The 22,221-nt window shown below is 38.7% G+C and overlaps 1 protein-coding gene across 4 annotated transcripts in view; it reads right to left on the reverse strand.

Annotated features, from left to right (window-relative positions):
* The window catches only part of FBXO4 (F-box protein 4), a 435,787-nt gene that overhangs the window by 53,794 nt on the left and 359,772 nt on the right, over positions 1-22,221 (reverse strand). The window contains exons 7-9 of one of the 4 annotated variants that reach the window (XR_014261759.1): positions 22,082-22,183; positions 17,254-21,319; positions 1,354-1,541 (exon numbers count right to left, since the gene is read on the reverse strand). The gene's annotated coding sequence lies outside the window, so the exon portion shown is untranslated. Of the gene's footprint in view, positions 1-1,353; positions 7,528-17,253; positions 22,184-22,221 lie in introns of all 4 variants that reach the window. The other 3 variants (XR_014261761.1, XR_014261758.1, XR_014261760.1) reach the window with 3 other exon arrangements.

A 22,221-nucleotide genomic window follows, 5' to 3' on the forward strand; every position in this document is an offset into this window, starting at 1 on the left:
CCTCTTGCACTGTTGGTAGGAATGTAAATTGATAGAGCCACTATGGAGAACAGTATGGAGGTTCCTTAAAAAACTAATAATAGAACTACCACACGACCCGGCAACCCCACTACTGGGCATATACCCTGAGAAAACCATAATTCAAAAAGAGTCATGTACCACAATGTTCATTGCAGCACTATTTCGAATAGCCAGGCCATGGAAGCAACCTAAGTGTCCATCAACAAATGAATGGACAAAGAAGATCTGGTACATATATACAATGGAATATTACTCAACCATAAAAAGAAAAGAAACAAAATTGAGTTATTTGTAGTGAGATAGATGGACCTAGAGTCTGTCATACAGAGTGAAGTAAGTCAGAAAGAGAAAAACAAGTACCATATGCTACACATATATATGGAATCTAAAAAAACCCAAAAAACCAAAAAAACAAAAACCGTTCTGAAGAACCTAAGGGCAGGATAGGAATAAAGACACAGATGTAATGAACAGATTTGAGGACACGGGGACGGGGAAGGGTAAGCTGGGACAAAGTGAGAGAGTGGCAGTTGCATGGATATATATACACTACCAAATGTAAAATAGATAGCTAGTAGGAAGCAGCCGCATAGCACAGGGAGATCAGCTCGGTGCTTTATGTCCACCTAGATTGGTGGATAGGGAGGGTTGGAGGGAGATGCAAGAGGGAGGAGATAATGGGATGTATGTATATGTATAGCCGATTCACTTTGTTATACAGCAGAAACTAACACACCATTGTAAGGCAATTATACTCCAATAAAGATGTTAAAAAAACAAACACAAAAAATATGAGTAGAGGATCTGAAGAGATATTTTTCCAAAGAAGAAAGACATACAGATGGCCAAGAGACACATGAAAAGATGCTCAACATCTCTAATAGGGAAATGCAAATCAAAATCCCAATGAAAAAAAAAAAGAAAAAACCCACAATGATATATAACCTCACCCCTGTTAGAATAGCTATTATCAAAAAGACAAGAAATAACAAGTGTTGGCAAGGATATGGAGAAAAGGGAACCCTTGTGCACTGTTGGTGGGAATGAAAATTGGTGCAGCCACTATGGAAAAGAGTATGGAGGTTCCTCAAAAAAGTTAAAAATAGGACTACCATATGACCCAGCAATTCCAATCATGGGTATTTATTGGAAAAAAATGAAATCACTATCTGAAGGAGATATCTGCTCCGTGTTCATTGCAGTGTTATTCAAAGCAAATTTTAATAAAACTTTGTTCTCTTTTCTGTTTACAGTACTAGCTTTAACGATTTAAAAAGAAAAAAAGAATATATTTTTATGTATTTATGAATTCAAGAGGTCCTTATATTTTACCTTTAAACCAATTGCTTCCGTAGTCAAATTATCTTCTTTCTTCATGTTGACACTTGTAGTAACTTTTTTCTGTAGCTGTTTGTGAACTTATTGGCAGATAGATTCAAGTGTCTTTTCCCTCTATGATTTTATTTTTATGAAAACTAGCAAGCAGGTACTATACCACTGTGCTGGTTTTCTGTTCATTCCTGAGGACAAGAAAAGAAATATTAATCATTATTCTCTTTGACTTGGGGATTTCACAGCCAGCAAGCACCTTCCTCTTTTAGATTTGTGTACTTTTCTGGGTGGATTCAGAGAGATAGATAGGGCTGGGGAAAAACCCTCTTAAAATAGAGATAGGTAATGTAAGGTGAGGATTTTGATATTCGTTTGACAAAAAGACACACTCACATTCATGTAGTCAGTCAGCAAGGCCGTGCACATACATACATGCACACAGCAGAGAAGGGGAAATTCTTTCAAGCAGGCAACCTAGCTATGGAGCTCCAGAGATTTTACCTCCCTGTGCATTAGCCAGTGATCTCTGGATATAGATGCATATTGGAGTAGGAGTTGGTTTGCATATTAACTTCAAAACAGCCTCAGAGTTCAGATTTTTTTTTTTCAATATCCCTCTATTCGCTTTTTGTCTTTTACATTCCTCTTTTCCCCCAAAAGTACAATTAAGTATATATTCCCATTCTCTGGTTAAGTGAAATTTTATTATATATAAGTTTTACCCTTTGGATTCTTCCATTAAAATAAAGAGCAAAGAAACAATAAATAAAACAAAAGATCAAATCAATTCCTTTTCAGAACTATTATCCAAGTTCTTCTGGTTTAAAATTTCTTTAGTGTTTTGGTCTGAATTAAGAATTATAGATGGTCAAATTATAGAATTTTGCACTCATTCATTCTTTTAGCCTAAATATGGATGGTCTTCTAGGTGCCTGATATGGTGTAGACTCTGCATATATAATGGCCAGAGAAATAAATACATAAAAGGAACAACATGGTCCCTGCCCTCATTGAGCTTACAGAAATTTAGCTACATACATTAGTTATTTGTGCTTTTGAGATTCTTTGCAAAAACAAGAGTTGAATTTGCTACATTTATAGAGGAGGTCATTATATTTGAAATGTACAGTCTGTAGTCTTGAAGGATAAAGATGAATTTTATGCTACAGTGTTATAAGATGAAAGCAGGTAACCTGTGGTTCCATGATGAAATTCTTATCTCTTTGAGGAGAGCAAAAGGCAGCTCAGGGCCCCTTCTTTAAGGTCTGGCCAAACTCTAGGATGATGTGATATTTGGGAGGAAAGCATTGTTCTTTGGAGTATTTGCTTAAATAATAAAGATGTCAAGAAAACAGTGGAACAAAAGGAAAGAAGAAATAGTAACGAAGAGAAAAATGTACAAAGAATAAAAGAATGGAGGAAAGGAAAGTAAAGAACAAGTTAGAAGAGGTAGGAGGGGAGAAGAAAGAGAAGGAAAGGGGAGGGGAGGTGGGGGAGAGGAAGAGGATGGGGAGAAGGGAAGGGGTTTGGGAAATAGAGGACTTAGAAATGACCAGTGGTTTCCTGAGACACAAGGAAGGAAAATAGCCACTAAAAGAGAATTTTTTCCTTAAAAAAAGAAATAAGCCCACACAGCCATCCCCTCCTCCATGTTGTCCCCTCCCCTGTGCCCCACTCCTGCCTGCTCTTGTTTGAGGCATTTTCAAAGGAAGCTTAGATCCCCTTGGGCCACTCACCTATCTTTTCTCCAAAGCATCTTACTGGAGGTTGTTACCCTCTCCTTAATGAACTCTAGAAATTCTGGTTTTGTTAAGTCTTTGGAGAGGAATTATTTCTGACCTAATTCTGAAATATATCTAATTAGTTAAAATAAAAGCAGCCTTTTAAAAACATGGCTTCATTAAAATCATCTGATTCTTTATTTAAATAGCTTTTCTCTGAATTCCTTCTATGAGGGAAGATGCAACAAAAAAAGATCAGAGAGAAAGAATGAATACATTTTAATGAATATCTTTTATTTTGGTAATTAGAATTTATGGAGTCACAACATTTAAGTATTGAATGCATGATATTTTTATCTCAAAACCCTGTCTATATATTTTGTTTCTAAATAATTTTTGATGAGAAGCCCATTTGGGAGGAAGAAAAATGCTGTAATGTATGGATGTAAACATTGACCTTTGTGATTTGTACTCAGCGAGGATCCTTACCCAGGTCTGGGTGTGTTGTATAGTGTCAGGAATGCTACTCAAACTCTAAGGCCAGATGTCTTTCACATGTAAAATGGAAGAATAGCATTTACCTTTTAGGATTATCAGGATTACAGAAAGTATATATGAAGGCATATGGAATGCAAGAAATAAATGGCACCTCTTATTAGGGTGCCTGCCCTGGGTTTTTCCTTTTCTTGACCTTCTAATTCTAACTTTTCTGCTTCTGTTGTAGGTGCTGTGACCTAAGCATTATATCAGCAAATGTGTTAGATGCATGTAGAATTAGAGTTAACAGCAGTTGAGAGGCTGTTCTAATGGCAAATTGCATAAGTTTTACTCCTTAGAATCCTTGACCTCTATCTATGCAGCTCAAAACTTCTTTTGCCTTTTTCCTGGTACTCAGAGTACAGCAGTCTGTAAGTGGTCTATGCCTCAGTAACGTATTGCTATAGTTTCAGTGATCCACTGGGAGGTTTTCAGGTTCAAGTGCAAATAGTTCTGTTTTGCCTTAGAAACTTGGAATCACCCACACTGGGAAATCACCTATTTTTCCATCTGATTAAAGTAGTATTGCAGAGAGATAATGCAGCTCTCAAGAGTAAGTTAAGTTTTTATGAATAAAAGTTTTAGCCTGAATAAAAATTTTAGACCCTCCTATGTCTTCCAAGAGGACATTGCCTCAAGATGTCGATTTTATTTTGTAGGGAGACAGGTGACCTTTAATTTGGGTTCCACCTACCTCTACCTTATTTATTTCAAGCAATGTGTGTAAAGGCAGACAGATATTATATACTCCAAACACTATTATATGTGTATTATTTTATTTAGCGTTTCTTTTTCATTTTCTAGCAGAGAAGGTAGTGCAGGATACCAAACACATATATAAAACATGCATAAAAATGTATTTTCTGCCTCTTCCATCTTACTGGGGCTCCCACAAAGCCTCAACATCTTTTAACACCGATGTCCTTCCAGAATTAACCACGCGGTGCATCTCTCTGGCCTGCTCTTCACAACATGACTCTCATTCACTAATTCACAATTTTCCCTGCTTGTCTCTCACATCAAAATTCATTTGTGCTAGGTCCCTTTTATATATTCATATAGTCTTAGCAATGGAAAGACACAACTATCCACCAAAATTAGGAGTTCCTATTATAATAGCGGTTCTCCCTTTTTTTGGTTTCAGTATCCCTTTTATGCTCTTAAAAATTATTGAGAACTCCAAAGAGCTTTGGTTTAAGTGGGTTATAGTTATGAAGATTTAACATATTAGAAATTTAAATCTAGACCTATTACATGTTAAGATAAATAACATTTTTATGAGGAATAACTGTGTTTTCCAGAAATTTACAAGAGTGTCACTGTTTAACATGTGGATACTCATATCTGCTTCTGTATTCAATCTGTTGTATTATTTCATTCAAATAGCCCCTGGAAAACCCCACTGTACACGCATGAGAGAATGAGAGTGAAAAAGCCATATGACATCTTAGTATTTGTATTAGTTTTCTACTACTGCTGTAACAAACTACTACAGACTTAGTGGCTTAGAAAAATTAAAATGTATTATCTTATAGTTCTGGGGATCAAAAATACAAAATGGGTGTCACGGAGCTAAAATCAAGCTGTTGGCAGGGTTGTGCTGCTTCTGAAGGTTCTCGGGGAGAATCTGGTTTCTTTGTCTTTTCCAGCTTTGAGAGGCCACCAACATTCCTTGGCTATGTCCTCTTTCCGTCTTCAAGGTCAGCAATGTTGGGCTCAGTCCTTCTCATACTGCCATCTCTCTGGGCTCCTCTTCAGATTCCCTCTTCCACTTTTATGGACACTTGTGATTACATTGGACCCACCCAGATAATCCAGCATAGTCTCTTTATTTTAAGGTCCCATGATTACACCTTTAATTCGTTACAGTCTTAATTCCCTTTGCCATTAATGTAACATATTCTCAGGTTCCTGAAATTAGAACATGGACATCATTGGGAAAGCATTATTCTGCCTACCACAGTATTATTGTTAAATTCATTTTGACCTCATGGATCCCCTGAAAATGTCTCAGGGAACTTCAGGGGTTCCCAGATCCTTCTTTGAGAACCATTATTCTGTGATATCCCTAATAGGTAGCATGTGCTTGATAAGGTACTTCATAAGGCAGCCTTTTTTAAAGAAGTAGGTAAAATTTTAAACTTTAAAAAAATTTGTCTTCTGTAACTCCCACCCAGTAATGCTCTTCTATTCCCTGGAGCTACAAAGAGTAAATCTACTCCTTCTACAATGTTAACATACTTTCAAATATTTTAAAAGTATTATTGATTTGTCATTGAGTCATATGATTTTTCTCTTCATGTTAAACATGGACAGATCCTTCTTAGAAAAGTTATGACAACATCAACAATGATAATATTTGTCCAAACTCTACCTATCCTTCAAGGCTCAGTCTAGTGTCAAATTTTCCATAAACTTCCTCAGATGCCTCTGATAAATTATTTTTGGTTTCTCTGCTCTTCTATTGCTCATTACAAGAAAATTCATTTATATTCGGGGCTTCTCAGTGTGCTAAAATTGTAGATTTCTTGAGGGCAAGGTCTTTCACTCATTTCTTCTTACATTACACACAGTTTAGTATCTATTGGGGAAGGAGCTCACTAAATGGTTTTGAATGAAAGGATAAAAGAATTGGAGCATGGGTCCCAGCTGGAGTTCGTGTTTACCCATGGTCTTAGGAACACATGGCATGGTTGAGGATTCCTTGCAGGAGGCCTGAGAGCAGAGGTTCCTGACGGTGGGGCATTCATCCCAAGGGAAAGGAACATAGGGACACACTCTGATGTGAGGAATTTGCCACAGGTCTGAGGGAGGAATGACTGAGCATAACACAGTATCTGCCACTGGGGCTGTATTGGGTGCTGGGGAGGAAGGACTCAGAATGAAAATGGAAGCACTGTTTCCTGAAAGTCTCTACAAGAATAGGTAACATAGTGCAGCCCCATTCCGAGACCCACATTCTGGTGAGTATCACATGATCACACAGCTTCTCTGAGGCACAGACTTGTATCATCACAGCAGGACCTGCTCAAGACTTCTGCCCAAGCTCTCTGAGCAATGGCATCTTTAGCAGAGACGGATTGTTAAAACTCTTTTCCTTGAACAACACTTCCCTATTTCCCTCACCGCTCAGTCCCAGTGACCCCCATTCTGCTCTATGCTTCTAAGAGTTCAACTATTTTAGGTGCCACATATGAGTGAGATGATGCAGTATTTATCCTTCTCTGTTTGGCTTATTTCACTTGGCATAATGCCCTTGAAGTCCATCTCTTTTGTTGCAAATGACAGGATTTCCTTCTTTTTTAAGGCTGAATAATATTCGTATATATTCATATATATATTTTTATATATATCACATATTCGATGTCCCTTCATTTGTTGACAGACACTTAGGTTGTTTCCATATCTTGGATATTGTGAAAAATGCTGCAATGAACATGGGGGTGCAGATGTCTCTTTGAGATACTGATTTTATTTCATTTGGCGTTTCAGATATATAGGATGAATAATTTCTAGAGATCTAAGGTACAGCAGTGTGGCTACAGTTAACAATACTGTATCATATACTTGAAATTTGCTAAGAGTAGATCTTGTTCTCAAAAAAAAAAAAGTAACTACATGAGATGATGGATGTGTTAACCAGCTTGATTGTGGTAAAAAAAATTCATATTGAATACACACATATATCAAAATATCACATTGTATACCCTAAATATGTACAAATTTAACTTGTCAATTATACCTCAATAGAGCTGAGGGAAAAAGCTCTTCAAGAATCAACAGAAATATTAATTTTGATAATATAAATGAGAGCAGAGGCAAAATAGAGCAGCAGTAGCTCCCTTACCTCCTGAGTGAAAGCATTTGCTCCTCTTCTGAACTCAGGCAGGGAGGCCGGTCCTGAGCTGGTCATTCACTGTTATCAGAAATAAAAAGCAACAGGACACCTTGGTGCAGGGAGGAGGGTGAAGCCACCATATGATAGCTCAGGAGCTAGTGCTTATCTTGAAAGACACAATCTCTACTGAAGGAATTGGGCTTCGAGTGGGGCATGGAGGCCCTGGAATTGTGGGTAGGGTAGAGCCAGGGGAAAAGTTCTGTTTCGCCTCCTGTTTTTTACCCCCAGAATGGCGTGGCCCACGTTTCATGAACTGCAGCTCCCCATCCTGTCTTGACTTCCTCACAGTTTTACTTCTCAGAGGGAGAACCTTGGTCTCCCCATCTCCCACTCATTTCTGCTGTTATAGAAGTCCCTGAAGTGTTGAAATGATTCCCCAGTTGATGAAATCTAGCACTTTGCCATAGGGCAAACACTTAGCTTCTTCTGCAAACACTTGAGTCTGCTCTTATTAGAATCTTTTTTTTCGGGACTTCCCTGATGGCGCAGTGGTTGGGAATCCGCCTGCCGATGCAGGGGACACGGGTTCGAGCCCTGGTCCGGGAAGATCCCACATGCCGCGGAGCAGCTGGGCCCGTGCGTCACAGCTACTGAGCCGGCGCTGTAGAGCCCGCGAGCCACAACTAGAGAAAGCCCGTGTGCAGCAACGAACACCCAACACAGCCAAAAATACATAAATAAAATAAATAAATTAAAAAAAAATTAAAAAAAAAAAAAAAAAAGAATCTTTTTTTTCCTTGAAATCAGCTCTGCTTACTGTTAACAACTTACAAACAATTCAGATATATTAGCTTCAAACTTATTAGAAAGATACATAGCGTGGAAAAGCAAATAAATATTGTAATTCATTCCCTGTTTGTTCATTAAAGAAATCAGATAAACATGCTGATCTTAGTATTCTGATGGTGTAAGTATATATGTGTCCCCAATTTTCATAATGACCCCAAAATTAAATAATCATGTTCTCATCCAACAATTGTATAACACTCATTTTGTTCCAAAGTTAGAGATATCAATAAAAACACAGGCTGCTCTGCGCCAGATGAGAACATTGGTTTTGTTTTCCTACTCTCCACTTCCAGACGTCTGTATCTGCACTCCATCCTAAATTACCGGGGTCTTTACCACTCACGGAGTGCCTCCCATGGCAAGTACTAAGGCGTTCCCGCCCACACTGGCCTTTGCTGTGGTGTAGCTTGTCTTCCAGACTGAACATTGGGTGATGTGCTCTGATATCAGCTGACATGTGGTTAGTCCCACCTGGTTTTCAAACACTGTGACTGAAATGCCACTGTTACTGGCATTGGTGAATAATATCCATGGTCACTGCCGTTGTCTTGGGTCACAATGTCATATAGTGTCCTACTGACACCAGAATCCTGTGGGTTCCCTAACTCATTTCCAACCAGCGTTTTGGTTGCTCTACCTTACTACACTGACTCAATCTGCCAAGCTCTTTTTTTCTGTTATTGGTATTTGACCACCCAGGTGCTGTATTGGACTTGAAGCTTGACTCCTAGGCTTGCCCTCTCTCAGGATAGAAGTGTGGATGAAAAATGTTGCCTGCTATATCAGTAAACAAAGGATGTTTTGGCCATCAAGCCGTCAGCCACTGCAGCCGCCCCACAACTGTGCACCCTGAGGGGATTCAGAATAGAAAAAAAACAGGATACTTGCCCTAGATAGTTAAGGAGCATATCAAAAGAATGATTTCAATGAGCCCGGACTCTTGCATCTTTCCATACACAGAAAAGTGCTAAATTCATTAACTTGCGATATCTGGTTTTTCTTTAACAGTAATCTTCTGATGTTCTGACTACCTGTTTTTTGTTGCAAAAACTCCTATTTGTCCTGGCTTCTCCCTTTTACCTCCTCAGAGTAATCCCTCAGAGCCATCTGATAGGCTGTCTCCCAGGCTTAAGTCCTCCGTTTGTCTACCAAATAAAACATAATGCTCAACTGTTAGGTTGTGCATTTATTTCAGTCAACAGAAGCTAGGCACAATTACTCTCTGCTGTAAGATTTACCCTAACACCATGAGGGTTTCTGTGGTGTTCAGGAAAATGTGCCACTCAGATATCTGATGTTGGAGAGTATATATTGACCCACAACTCTACCTGTTATGCTCAGAAATGCATCACTGTGGTTGAGTGAGGCCACACTTCCCAGGGACTGTTCCCAGTCACTGAGGAGCATGGCCAGGATATGAAGGTCAGGAAACTACCTAGAAGGCAACAGCTTTCATCTGATGGGTGACTTTGGCTCAAGGACTTCCTGTAGGCTTTTCCAAAACCTTCTAAGAAATGTACTGTACTCTGCATCCTCTCTCCTTCTCTCCTTTCCCTCCCTCCTTCATAGGACTCAGACCTTTATTGCAGTCTGACATCTCTCCTGGCTTCATCCCCACTTTCTCTCACCAGTGTTTTACCCAATAAATCTCTTTCATGTCTAATCCCATCTTGGCATCTGTTTCTTCAAAGTCTAGAACTACAACAATTTAGAACAACTGAAAATTTCATCCTCCTGCCTTATTTCTCAGGGGTACTATATCTAAGATTGAAATCTCAGCCATATCTCTTCCAATTCCCCTCTTCCTACTTTCTAATTGACCTTTTCTTTTAGATGGGAGAATGGTTAACATTATCATTTTGTAAACACTTCAATTTTATTGTTTATTTTTGAAACTCTAAAACCTAGCTTTTAGCTTTCTTCTTACTTAGAGAAATCAAGTTTTTGGAATTTCAGAAAACAAAATCTCTAGCCAAACATATCAAACAAAAATCTCTTTACTCCCCACAAAATGTGGCTCTTACTTTTGCTTGCATACCATGTGTTCAACAAAAGTTCATTCAGAAATTCAGTCTCTCCCTTGGTTTTAAGATGTGTTCACTCTCCTTTTGTAACAGTGCAATGAGAAAAGCTATCACTGATAATTAAGTGGTCGGAAAAAGGAATTGTGGGAAAAGAACATAAAGGAATAGAAAATAATATAACATTTAGAATAAAAAATCACTAAAGTATGATTTAATATCATTTAGCATCAAAAGACTTTTTATTTTCAGCTAGGCTCCTCCCTTTCTCATGATTTAGGACCCATGAGGAGGAACTGAGAGTTCTGTGCTGGAAATAGTTTAGTTATAGGAAAAGATTACATCTATTTTTGCAATATCACATCTATTTATTTTGGGGCATCAGCCCAGAATTTCAAAAATTCTTGTGTACCATGAACTATTACAAACCCTACATGAGAACTGGAGCAAGTCAGCTGGAGGTCAGGACTTTGACCCTAGGAGAGATGGTGAATGCGAGATGAGCCAGATTTTGACTTTATAAGAGTGGACTAAATAATATTTAGCTTGAAAATATACTCCAGAATGGTTTAAATCCCCAAGAAATTATCAACAGATGTACAAAAAGTGGGGGAAGGGCTCAGTGTCGTGAAAAATTAAGGCTTCTGCCTTGGACTGTGAAGTTGGAAAAGACTTGAAGCCTTTCTTTAAAAGGAATGACTGATTCCAATGATATTAACTCAAAATGCAAGAGAGACAGATCTTGAGGGAAAACATTTCCATGATGACAATTAAGAATTTAAATATATGTATATGTATAAGTGATTCGCTTTTCTGTACCGCAGAAACTAACACAACCTTGTAAATCAACTATACTCCAATAAAAATTAATTTTAAAAAAAGTTAATTAAAAAAAGCCAGGGTTTAAAGCTGTAGTATGCCCTTCTTTCTGGTTTTCTTTTGATAGAAAAATAGAACTTTGGCAGTAATTTTATCATAAAGAGAATAGGCTGAGCAGAAGCTAATGTGGGTCAGAGTTCTTTGGAAGTCAGCGGGAGAGCAGAGGATGGAGCCCAGGTCTTGGGTCAGGTCAGGCTTGGCTGGTGCCTGCTCTCCTCATAGGTCAAGGCCAAGATCCGAGCAGTGACCTGTTCACTGTGTGTCAGTAAAGACCGTGCAGAGTCACACTTACACACAAGGAGGCTTCCAGTGCTCCTGAGGCTGGCCCCTACAGGACGAGGGGGTGGTGGGAAGCACTGAGGAGGGAGCGGTGGGGCCCTCAGTGGAGGGAGATGAACATTTCATCCAGTATCCAGACCCTGATACGAGAGCTCAGTGAACGGCATGATATTCTAAAGAAACAGATTCTAAAGAGTCATAGACCCCCTCTACCCCCGCTTAGAAAGGAAAAATTTAGATGAGAATAAACATTTTTTGTGGTGGGTTATGGAAAAAATGGAAGAGAAAATTTAGAGTAAATTCTCTTTCTTTTTATATTCTTCCCACCATTTAATCGTGAAGCTTTTCTATAGCCAAGACCATCAGGATGGGAATGACACAGAAAAAACTAAAATTGAAATTCTTATTTTTGAATTCTTATATTGTCTTCTATAACCTACAGCAGAATCAACAGTTTTGAAAGCCCTGACTTCAACTACAAAAGCTAAACAGTTACAAGAGAAAACTATATTTATCTACCTATTTATAAATTTATCATTTCAAAAACTTCTTTTAAAGCATTAAAAGCTATAGGCTGATACAGAGATATAGGACACATAATTTACAATATGAACCACAAAGTCTGCAAGAATCCCTTGATTTAAGAGAAAACGTTCCCACCAAGGTGAGAGGAGATGATAGTTCCTTTCTGGATTGGAAGGAGGAGATTATAGGGGAGAACAAGAGAGTTTTAAGGGCCAGTATTAGGCTCTGCTCCATGTTTCTATCCTCTGTAGACATTGAAACACTGGGGGTGGGGGGTGTGTGTGTATGTATGAGAGAAAGAGAGAGAGAGAGAGGGAGGGAGAGAGAGAGAGGGTATGTGTCAGAAGTCTCTGGATATGTTCGAATCTCTGAAAGCTGATGGGTCTTGTGTCCCATTTTACATCTGAAATTGCAGGTGAAAAGATTATAGGGTTAAGTATGTTTCTCTCCTGGTCTCTTTTTTTAAAAAAAATAAATTTATTTATTTAATTACTTTATTTATTTTTGGCTGTGTTGGGTCTTCGTTGCTGCGCGTGGGCTTTCTCTAGTTGTGGTAAGCAGGGGCTACTCTTTGTTGCGGTGAGCAGGCTTGTCACTGCGGTGGGTTCTCTCATTGCGGAGCACGGGCTCTAGGCGGGTGGGCTCAGTAGTTGTGGAACGAGGGCTCAGTAGTTGCGGCTTGTGGGCTCTAGAGCGCAGGCTCAGTAGCTGTGGCGCACGGGCTTAGTTGCTCCGTGGCATGTGGGATCTTCCCGGACCAGGGCTCGAACCCATGTCCCCTGCATTGGCAGGTGGATTCTTAACCTCTGCGCTACCAGGGAAGCCCCTCTACTGGTCCCTTTTAAAAGATGAAGAAACTCTAAAAAGAGTGACAGGTAACATCACTAATGCCTTTGAATAGCATAGTTCTTTGTAGTGGGGGCTGTCCTGTGCATCCTGAGATTGTGGGGTGTTTCAAACAGCCCTGGTCTCTATTCACTAGGCGAGAGTAGCACTGCCCTCTACCCCAAGCTGTGACAATCAAAAACGTCTCCAGCCACTGTCAAATGTCCCCTGAGGGGCGACATCACCCCTGGGTAAGAGCCACTGTCCTTATAGTAAATTAGAGTCAGTTAGGTGGCTCTTTTCCATGCTACAGGGACCAGGGTATCACAAGCCAGGATGGAGAAAGGGCACTGAAAGGGATGGTGAAGCCAAAACACCAAACTCCCTTTGCTATCATTTTGTCCTGAGTTAGGTCTTTGTTCAGTCTTTGGATTTCTATCAGGATTTTTTAAACAAAATCCACATCTAAGTATGTGAAAAGGAGAATTATTCCAAACAACAGGATATAAAGAAGACAGTGGGTGTGTTTAATGGCCTGAGGTTGGTCAGGTTGCAGCGAGCAAGCTAGTTTCATTTAATGGCTTATTAGTGGGCTGCTGAAAAACAGTGTCCTAGTCCTAAAACAAAATCTGCAGCTAGACCAGCAAGCAGCTGGAGCCCCAGACATACATAAGTGTCCCAGGCAGAAAATAATAAGTTGAAATTCATTTGGGAAAATATTAGCTAATGCAGTTGAAAAAAAAACCACACCACAGATATTCTGATGGGAAAATACACCTAGTGAGTAATATTTCCAAAAAAGCCCGTGAGTGTGCACACAGGATGAATTCTGCAGTCTGACACCACAATAAGAAAGACTAAATAATTTTTAGATGTGGGAGGCCTAGAAAAAGCATTAGCTTCATATGCTCTGACCCTGAGACTCTGGGTAGTAAATATAGCCAGGTGAGGTCACTCCTGGAATTTATTTACTTTGGCTTATTCCAGGTGTGGATAGACGGAAATTATTTGGCAAGTGTTCAAGAGTGAGCCATGACAAAGGTGGGCGAGGAGGTGGATGAAGAAGATAGAAGGTGGAGGAGACAGAATATTACCAGGAGCTTCTCCTAAACAACAAGAGTGAATACTATGCTGCATAAACACTTCGTCAGAGATTGATTTATGGTGGAACCATTTAAAGTGACTCATACTCTAGAATGTGGTGGTCATTAACAATGTGTAACCTGCAGTCGACCCACTCAGAAAGTAGCCTTGTCAAGACAGAGCTCTGTAGGAGATATGCTTATCTGCTTTTATTCATTTGGGGCACCAGAATTAATCATAATAGGTAAGGTTCTAAACATCCCCAGGCACTGTCTAATTCATTACCGGGAGGAGGTTCTTTAGACTGAGACTTTGAAGACAACACAATGATACCACACTATATATATTTTACTGACCTCAACAAAACACTAAGGATCTATATATTGTACAATATATGTACACATACATGTATCTATGTATCTATCATCTATCTATGTTTCTATCATCTATCTACCAACAATGTATTTTGATATCTATTCACTAAGGAATTAGAAATAACTCATAACTAGCATGATCAAGAGAATAATTTGCATCCTTGTCTGATGTAGATCCTAGTCTCTGCGTCTCATGATGTGTCCCTCCTGAGCAGGATGTGCTGGGCTATCCGTTTCTCAATGAAGGCCTTTTGGATTAATCCTAGGAAAAGCACACTGAATATAGGCTGCGTTCTTTGGAGGTGAGCTGATAAATTTCCTTATAGCAGAGATTTTAATATGCTTTGGAGATACTGTTTTTTTATGGGAATACACCTGTTAATTTTCTTTCATAAAATTAAACTCATTACACATAACTTTGTTTTTAAAATTATCCTTTTGGAAACAGGTATATTCTATATGTATTAAAAAGTCACTGACATAAACTAAAATAATTAAATTCTACTAACTTTGTCATTTTTACATCCTCAAAGAAGCTCACAAAAAATTATGTGAATCACCTGAAATGTCACCTCCATGTCAAATAGTCAAATAGGAGCCTAGAAAGATTAAATTACTTCCTGCTTTAATACTTTGGTTTGTCTTGATAAATGCCAACCTGTGCAGTTACCTACGATGACTCCCCTCTCAGCTGGTTGGGAAGAGAGAGAGGAGTCCAACAGAGCCTCCTTAGAGCTACTCTCCTCCTCAGGTTTTGATTCCTGTCCTCACCCCTTTTCCTCTCCAACTTTCCCTTCAAACCCTCTTGCTCTGATCTGATTTCCCCAGCTTCTGTACTATCATCTAATCTAAAAATAACTAACATTCATTTAATGGTAAATATTAATATAGCCTAATTTCTAATCAATCTACAGAAAAATGTCCTTGGCTCTTCATTAAAAAAATTTGCTGTTGGTTCACTGTTTATTGTAACCTATGCCAATCAGGCCTGAAAGTCAACTACTAAAAGGTATTTTGTTTAATCTGCAAAGTGTTTTAGAAATTGGTTAATTGGGGGACAAAACATATTGAAATGAGAAGGAATGGAGGGATCTACCTACCAGCCAGTGAGCTGAAGTTCGGTAGTCTTTCTGCTGGGCAAGGCTGCATGACTTGTTTAGTATTTGAAGATAGGCTGGCATGCTTTAGGTATCAAGGATACCTCTGATGAGAGCACAGGGAAGGTGATCCAAAGAATTGTTAAGGAAGTCAAAAGATCACCCCAGAATGTGGCTGGTAGAAGGTTCTAAAAAGAGGCTTCTTTGGTGGAATGGCAATTCTGCTTTATCATCAGCTAATTTGCTGATGTTGGTCTTATAGAGCTTTGTTTCTCAACTGAATTTTTGAAGTTATTTGTCTTACTTCAACCTGTTCCTAAAATGTTGTAATGTTTGGTCCACCAAGCCATTTCATTCTGGTATGCCCTCAGAGGTATAATGAGCCCAAGACCCAGGAAATACTGACGTTCTACCACCTTATGATTCTTCTGTATTCAGAGACGGTCATCATACTGTAATTACAAAATGAAGCACAAGTCTGTATTGTTATGTGAAGATGAAAATGTGAGTTCTCCTGATCCTATAAGTGAAAGGAGTTTATCCATGTGATTATGCACTAGGCCTACTGCCACAGCCCTGTGTTTGTAATGTTAATGAACACTTTGAGCTTCCATAATCCAACCTTAAACATCCAAGTTATGAGAGAACAGACATTTCCATGTAAGGGTTATGTGGTTTAAACAATACACTTACTATTTTTATTAGTGATAGCGTTTCCTTCTATCTGAAGGGTTAAGGATGAGAGGTTGCTAGCATTTGGTGGTATTGTTGTTTTTTCCCTTTGACACTTGTGAAAAGAGATGGAATACACAATATAAATGGTTGGTGATGAGACTTTTGAATTCTGTATCAATATTGTCATCTCTTCTCCAATAAGATTAAAACTGAAGTAGGTGGTACAGTGTGATGAATGTAAAGTAGTTTAATAGAGATAAGGTGTAGAATTATCTCTTATTGGGGGCACTTAGGATAATTTCCTTTTCCATCTGAATGCCTGTTTAAATTGCCTTTTATACCTAAAATTTTCTTATAAATCTATAGTCATCTTAGCATTTTCAAACCAACAAACATACTCCTTAACTCTTTAATTCAGTGCTACATCTCAGGTTAGTTTTCTGAATCTGTAGCTATGGAAAACTATGATACATTAATAAAACTATAGCAGTTTGAGAAGAAAAATATCTTTCCAACTTTTTCCAAGACAAAGCAGTACAATTTCGTAACTGCAAGGGACCCTAGAAGTATTGAATCCAACATCTTCATTTTAATAGGAGGAATAAGACCTTTGGGAATAGAAAAATTTGTCTGTCACACAACTTGCTGGCCCTAAAACCTGTGTTTCTTTGTTCTGGGTGCAAAGTTGGTCTCCCTGTGTCGTGGTTCTGGCCTGTGAAAGAATACTTTCATATCACATATCACTTCCAGGTGTACTGATAGCTAAGGAAGGAGCCTCTGCAGAGGCAGAACAGCTTAGTGGGTAAAGTTTGAGTACTAGACTGAGAGGATTCTGGCTTGCAAACCTGGCTCTACTGGCTGTTATTTTAGGCAAGTTACTTAACTTCTCTGACCTCAGTTTCCTTATCCATAAAATGGAGTTTATAATCTTGCTAAATCTACAGGTCATTGTAAAGGTCAAACGAGGCTCTGACACATATTATGAACTCAATGTGTTTCGGAATAAATATCCTAACTCTGGTTTTGACAACCATGAGTGGAGTTCAGTAATTTTAACATTGAGAGCTTTATCTCTCTATCTTCAGACCACAGAATTCAATAAGCAGAGGGTAAGAAAGATCCAAGTCAATTACGACTAACAGACTGGTCTCAGTGTTTTGATTTGCCAAACCCAGCTAGCCTGTATAAATTGGAAACCTGAGTCTTTTCCCAGAGATTCAGATCATTTTCACCACCACAATTCCAGGCAGCAGAGCATCTGTCTCAACTTGTGACATCTCCAGGGACAGAGACTTGAGAGCCCTCTAGTGAGTCCATTTTGGGGGATTTAATCCCCATCTTCTCAGTTTACCTCCCTAAGGAAACAGCAAGAAGAGAAGAAAGTCAAATTTGAATTTACTGAATGTTCGTAGTAGTATGTAAAAGATATCTTAAGTGTGTGATTTGGGTTTCCCCACATTTGAGTGTGAGTAGTTTATTTAGGAAGTGATCTCAGAGGGCATCAGTAGGGGAGCAGAAAACAAGACAGAAAAGTGAAGAAGATGCATTATCAAGCAGGCTATTGCTGTGAACAACTGGGGCTCAACCTCTCTGTGGAATTAGATGTAAAACACACCAAGATTTATTGCACCTGAAATGTGAAGAAGCTAGGATATGTACCCTTCAACTTCAGGCATCCCTGATTGAGAGCTGTTCCTGGGTGATTTAATTCCCTGACACTTCCAGCCTGTGCCATACATGGGCTGAGAGAAAGCCATGTGGCAGGATATTGCAGTAGAATGCTGCGGCATAAACTTGATGAATGAGTGAGTATGAACAGAATCTGGGTGATGTCGCTGTAGTATGTCTTATGATAAAACCAATAACCACTGGAAAGCATCTGGCCACAGAATGTGATTCTTGAAACTGAAGAATCTGATATATTTATCTAATGAAGTGTCTTTGAAGAAATAAAAATAGACCATATTACATCCTTCTTAGGAAAAGCAGGGGAAGGTGGACAAGAGGTGTCCTTTTGCACCTGAGGATGCATATACCTAAGCCCACATCCTTTTGATCCCATCTTCATTCCTCATTTCACTAATACTTTTTGGAAATATGGCTTATTAGAAATCATTCTGCAGTCATGCTCATAGATTATGTATTTTGCACCTCTTTCCTTCCCATATATCATTATAACAAATTTTGTCATGTTATTACAAACCTTTTGTTAATTAGCATTTGGGTGATATTTTTTGAGGGACCCATGTACTATGAAATTGTTATATGGGGAGGGGAGCATGCATTTATAGATTAGGTATCATGCTTAATACTTTGGGATAATTTCCTAAGTAATAATAATAATACAGAATAATAATGATTAAAAAAAAAAAGAAATCATTCTAAAACACAACAGTAGGCCGTTATCTCTGCAGTTTCCATTTTCCACTAGGCACATAGTGACAAGATGTTTATCAAGTTGGTGGAAACATCAACAGCCCAAGACTTGGCTCTTCATTAAGCATTGTATTCTGCAAAAATTCAGTTGATTACTAATTACAAATGGACAGAAGGATAACATAGATAATACTGAAAGAATAACAATATAAGGAAAGTTAGCATGAGTCTAACTCAAAATTCAGAATAAGTTCAAGCTGTTGCTCTGGCATATGTCTTCATTTGGGACCAGAGTGAAGGGTGGGAAATTTCAAAATTACCCAACATGTTTTCTTTTTGTACTTGGAAAGATGTCTAGGGTTTTTCTATTCTTTTTCAATTTATGAAATGAGCCCAATTACTTGTGTTCCTGGGATGCAGTCACACAACTAAGAATTAAAGCACCATCTTGGGTCCTTCTCTTTCTCTACACAGGCTCACTAACCTGCTATTTAGGAAAGACACTGATAGCATATATTGAATTTACTTGCATGTCATGACTTGCTTTAACAGCAATGCGATGTTATCTTTATCTTTTTCAGTCCAAGTTTTAAACAAACCCTGTTAACGAATTCTTATCAATAATTTTGATGAGACAGAGTATCCATAACCTACTCTGCAGAGGCAGCCTTTGGATAAGAGTTGTACGTTAGGACAGCAGCTAAATGATTGTTGTAGGATCCACAGCTATAGAGGTAAATTAATTTATATTTTGGTATGCCCTGTGATGATGTAGTAAAAATGGTAAACCCAAACTATTTAAAATTATGTCTAAGAAGGCAGAACATTTGCTCCCATTGGGCATTAGGTGGAAAATCAGGCATCAAGTTGAGTTTGCTCAACACTATGCTTTGGTTGATTGTTTACAGATCAACCACCAGCAAAGCAGAATAGGGACATTGGATTTTGGGGGGTTGCTTTTAATGATTGCAATTAGTTAATGGATTGTTAGTGGACCGGCAATTAAATATCAGATTAATGACTAAACAATCAACTGGGAAATGGTTACATCCTTTATTTTAATTTTTTAAAATGGAAGCATTATAAAACAAGTTGGCAAACTGTGGCCCATGGACCAAATCCAACCCACCACTGTTTTTCTAAGTAAAGTTTTATTGAAACTCTAGCCATGCTCCTTTACATATTGTTTAGGGCTGTTGTTGCATTACTGTGACAGAATTGAGCAGTTGTGACAGAGACCAATGACCCCCAAAGCCTAAAATACTTACTATTTGAGAAGAAGTTTACTCACCTCTGCTACAGAGATGTGACAATTATTTTGTACAACATATGCCTGTAGACTGCTACCTAAAGAGACCAAGGATGTGGGTTTCATTGCTATGTGCACATGTTAATATTACCTTATCATGCTGACTCGAATTTGCCCTCTTTCTACTCAGCTCATGACAGAGGGAGGATACTATTTCTCCTAAGACAAACAGACAAACAATCAAATAGCGAAAGGTCTTCTGATGAATCCCAGTCCCTTCTGATGTACGTCAGGGAATATTAACTTTGTTCTGTCAAGAACAGTCTTCCATTCTATGTTGAGCAAATTGTTTCTCTAATATACTGGTTCTCAAACTCCAGTGTATATCAGAATTATCCAGAGAGCTTTTTAGAATAAAGATTGCTGGGCTTAATCCCTCCTTTCCTCCTAGTTGCTGATGCGGTGGGTCTAGGGTGGGTCTTAAGAACCTGCATTTCTAAAAAGTTTCCCAAGTGATGCTGATGCTGCTGGTCTAGAGATCACTTTAAGATCCACTGCTGGAATACACTGAGGCTGATTAATTTCTGTCCCTCTCCTGTATAGGCACTTTGCCTTAAAGCTGAAACAACCATTACCCGCTCATGGTTTAGCGGAGGATGGTAATCAACAAAGAACAAGCAACAATCTCCTTAAAGGTGACTATTTCACACTACTGCAGTACACCAATTAAAGCAAAAACAAAGAACAAGAACAGGTGAGACTAACCAGTCTTAGTTATCAAGCTACTATAAGGGAGCAGAGCCAGATATAAAAGACAGATAATGTAGAAAGTTTTTGTTCTGTGGGCGTGTAGCAATTGACAGCAGAAGGTAGGAGTGTTTGTGAGGATAGGAGAGAAGAGATGAGACATTATAAGGTGTTAAGATGTCAAAATGTTCTCAGCATTTTTAAGTACATGATTCATTAGGTAGTGAATCATAGAATTTACATTGTGAGAGATCATCTAATACTATCTTTTTCCCCACATACGAATTTAAGATGTATGTGTGTGGATTTACATAAATATTTATTCCATAAAACTTTAATGTTAAAACTGCTCACTTGGCCTCATATTCATAAATTCACAAGATCCTCTTATGGTCAAAGATTTCTTTTGCAACTAGAAAAACAAGAAACAAATTACATTTAGCACCTAATATCATATAACAAACCACTAATAAGACAAAGAAAAATGCTAAGTCCCCTTGATTCTTGGTGAATAAGGTAGACATTAATGGAAATAAATAAGCAATAGAGGTTTATTTTTCCTGGATACTCTGTAATTTAAGTTGCTTTGCCTTTTCTTGAGGATAAAAAAAGTAGGGGGAGAAATTTAATCTCAAAAGATTAAATTTGAACTGGGCAGTGGTGAACAAATATAATTCATACCCTACCCTCTCAACAATCATCAGTAAACATGATTGAAGTGGCTTCCTATAAGAAAAAGTTCTAAAAAGTTAGAACTGGGAAAATTTAAACCTGATGTTTCTCATTTCCTTCCAACTTCTCCTGTGTCTGTTGCAACACTTGACTTTTCCTCTGCATCTGCGCCGGTGGGTTTCTGGATTGCTGGCACCGTGGTGTCTCTGGCTATTGCTCCTGAGAAGAAGAGGCCCAAGCTGGGCCTGCCTGAGCTCCCCCTGCCCTTTCCTCTAGTCCCTGCATGCTCCCTCTCTGCACTTCCTGCTGTCAAAGTTATCATTGTCTCCAGTCGCACAAGCCCAGAAGCTCAGAGAGAACCCTGCCGACTCCTGCTTCCCTCTCAAATCTAACCTGTTCCCAGTCTTCTCCATTCCTCTTTTTTTTTTTTTAATATCTTTATTGGAGTATAATTGCTTTACAGTGGTGTATTAGTTTCTGCTTTATAACAAAGTGAATCAGTTATACATATACATATGTTCCCATATCTCTTCCCTCTTGCATCTCTCTCCCTCCCACCCTCCATTCCTCTTTTATAATGTCTTTCACACCTGTCCCCTTGTCCCCTTGTCTCTCTCATTCTCTCCCTCACTTCCACTTCCACCCACCCACTCTAAACCCCCCTCAGGGCATAGTGGTTAAGAGCATGGGTTTCAAGCTAGGGCACCTAGACTTTGCTCCCAGCCCCCATGCCTCTGAGCTCGCAACTTCTGATGTTAAAGTGTCTGAACCTCAGTGCCATCACTTTATTTTAAAAGTGGGCATAATAATATTTGCTCATTCAGTTGTTATGAGGATAAAATAACATACAATGCATAGCATGGTGTATGGCACACAGTAAGTACGTGTCCCCAAATAGAGTGACTATAAAAGTTATCATTCAGGAGGTGAACTTATTGTGTAGCTTCAATTTTCTTTCGCACCTTATATACAAGTACTTACTTTCTTATCTAATCTTGTATTCCAAATTTTCTTTTACTTTCTTATATAAAATTTTTATTGCCTTTTATGAAGGATTCATCTTCCACCCTGGAGGAGAGGACCCTGTAGAGAGAGAAAAACAAGAATTCACTGTGTAGGGA

Source organism: Balaenoptera physalus, assembly GCF_965194825.1.
Source record: "Balaenoptera physalus genome assembly, chromosome: 3".
NCBI lineage: Eukaryota > Metazoa > Chordata > Mammalia > Artiodactyla > Balaenopteridae > Balaenoptera > Balaenoptera physalus.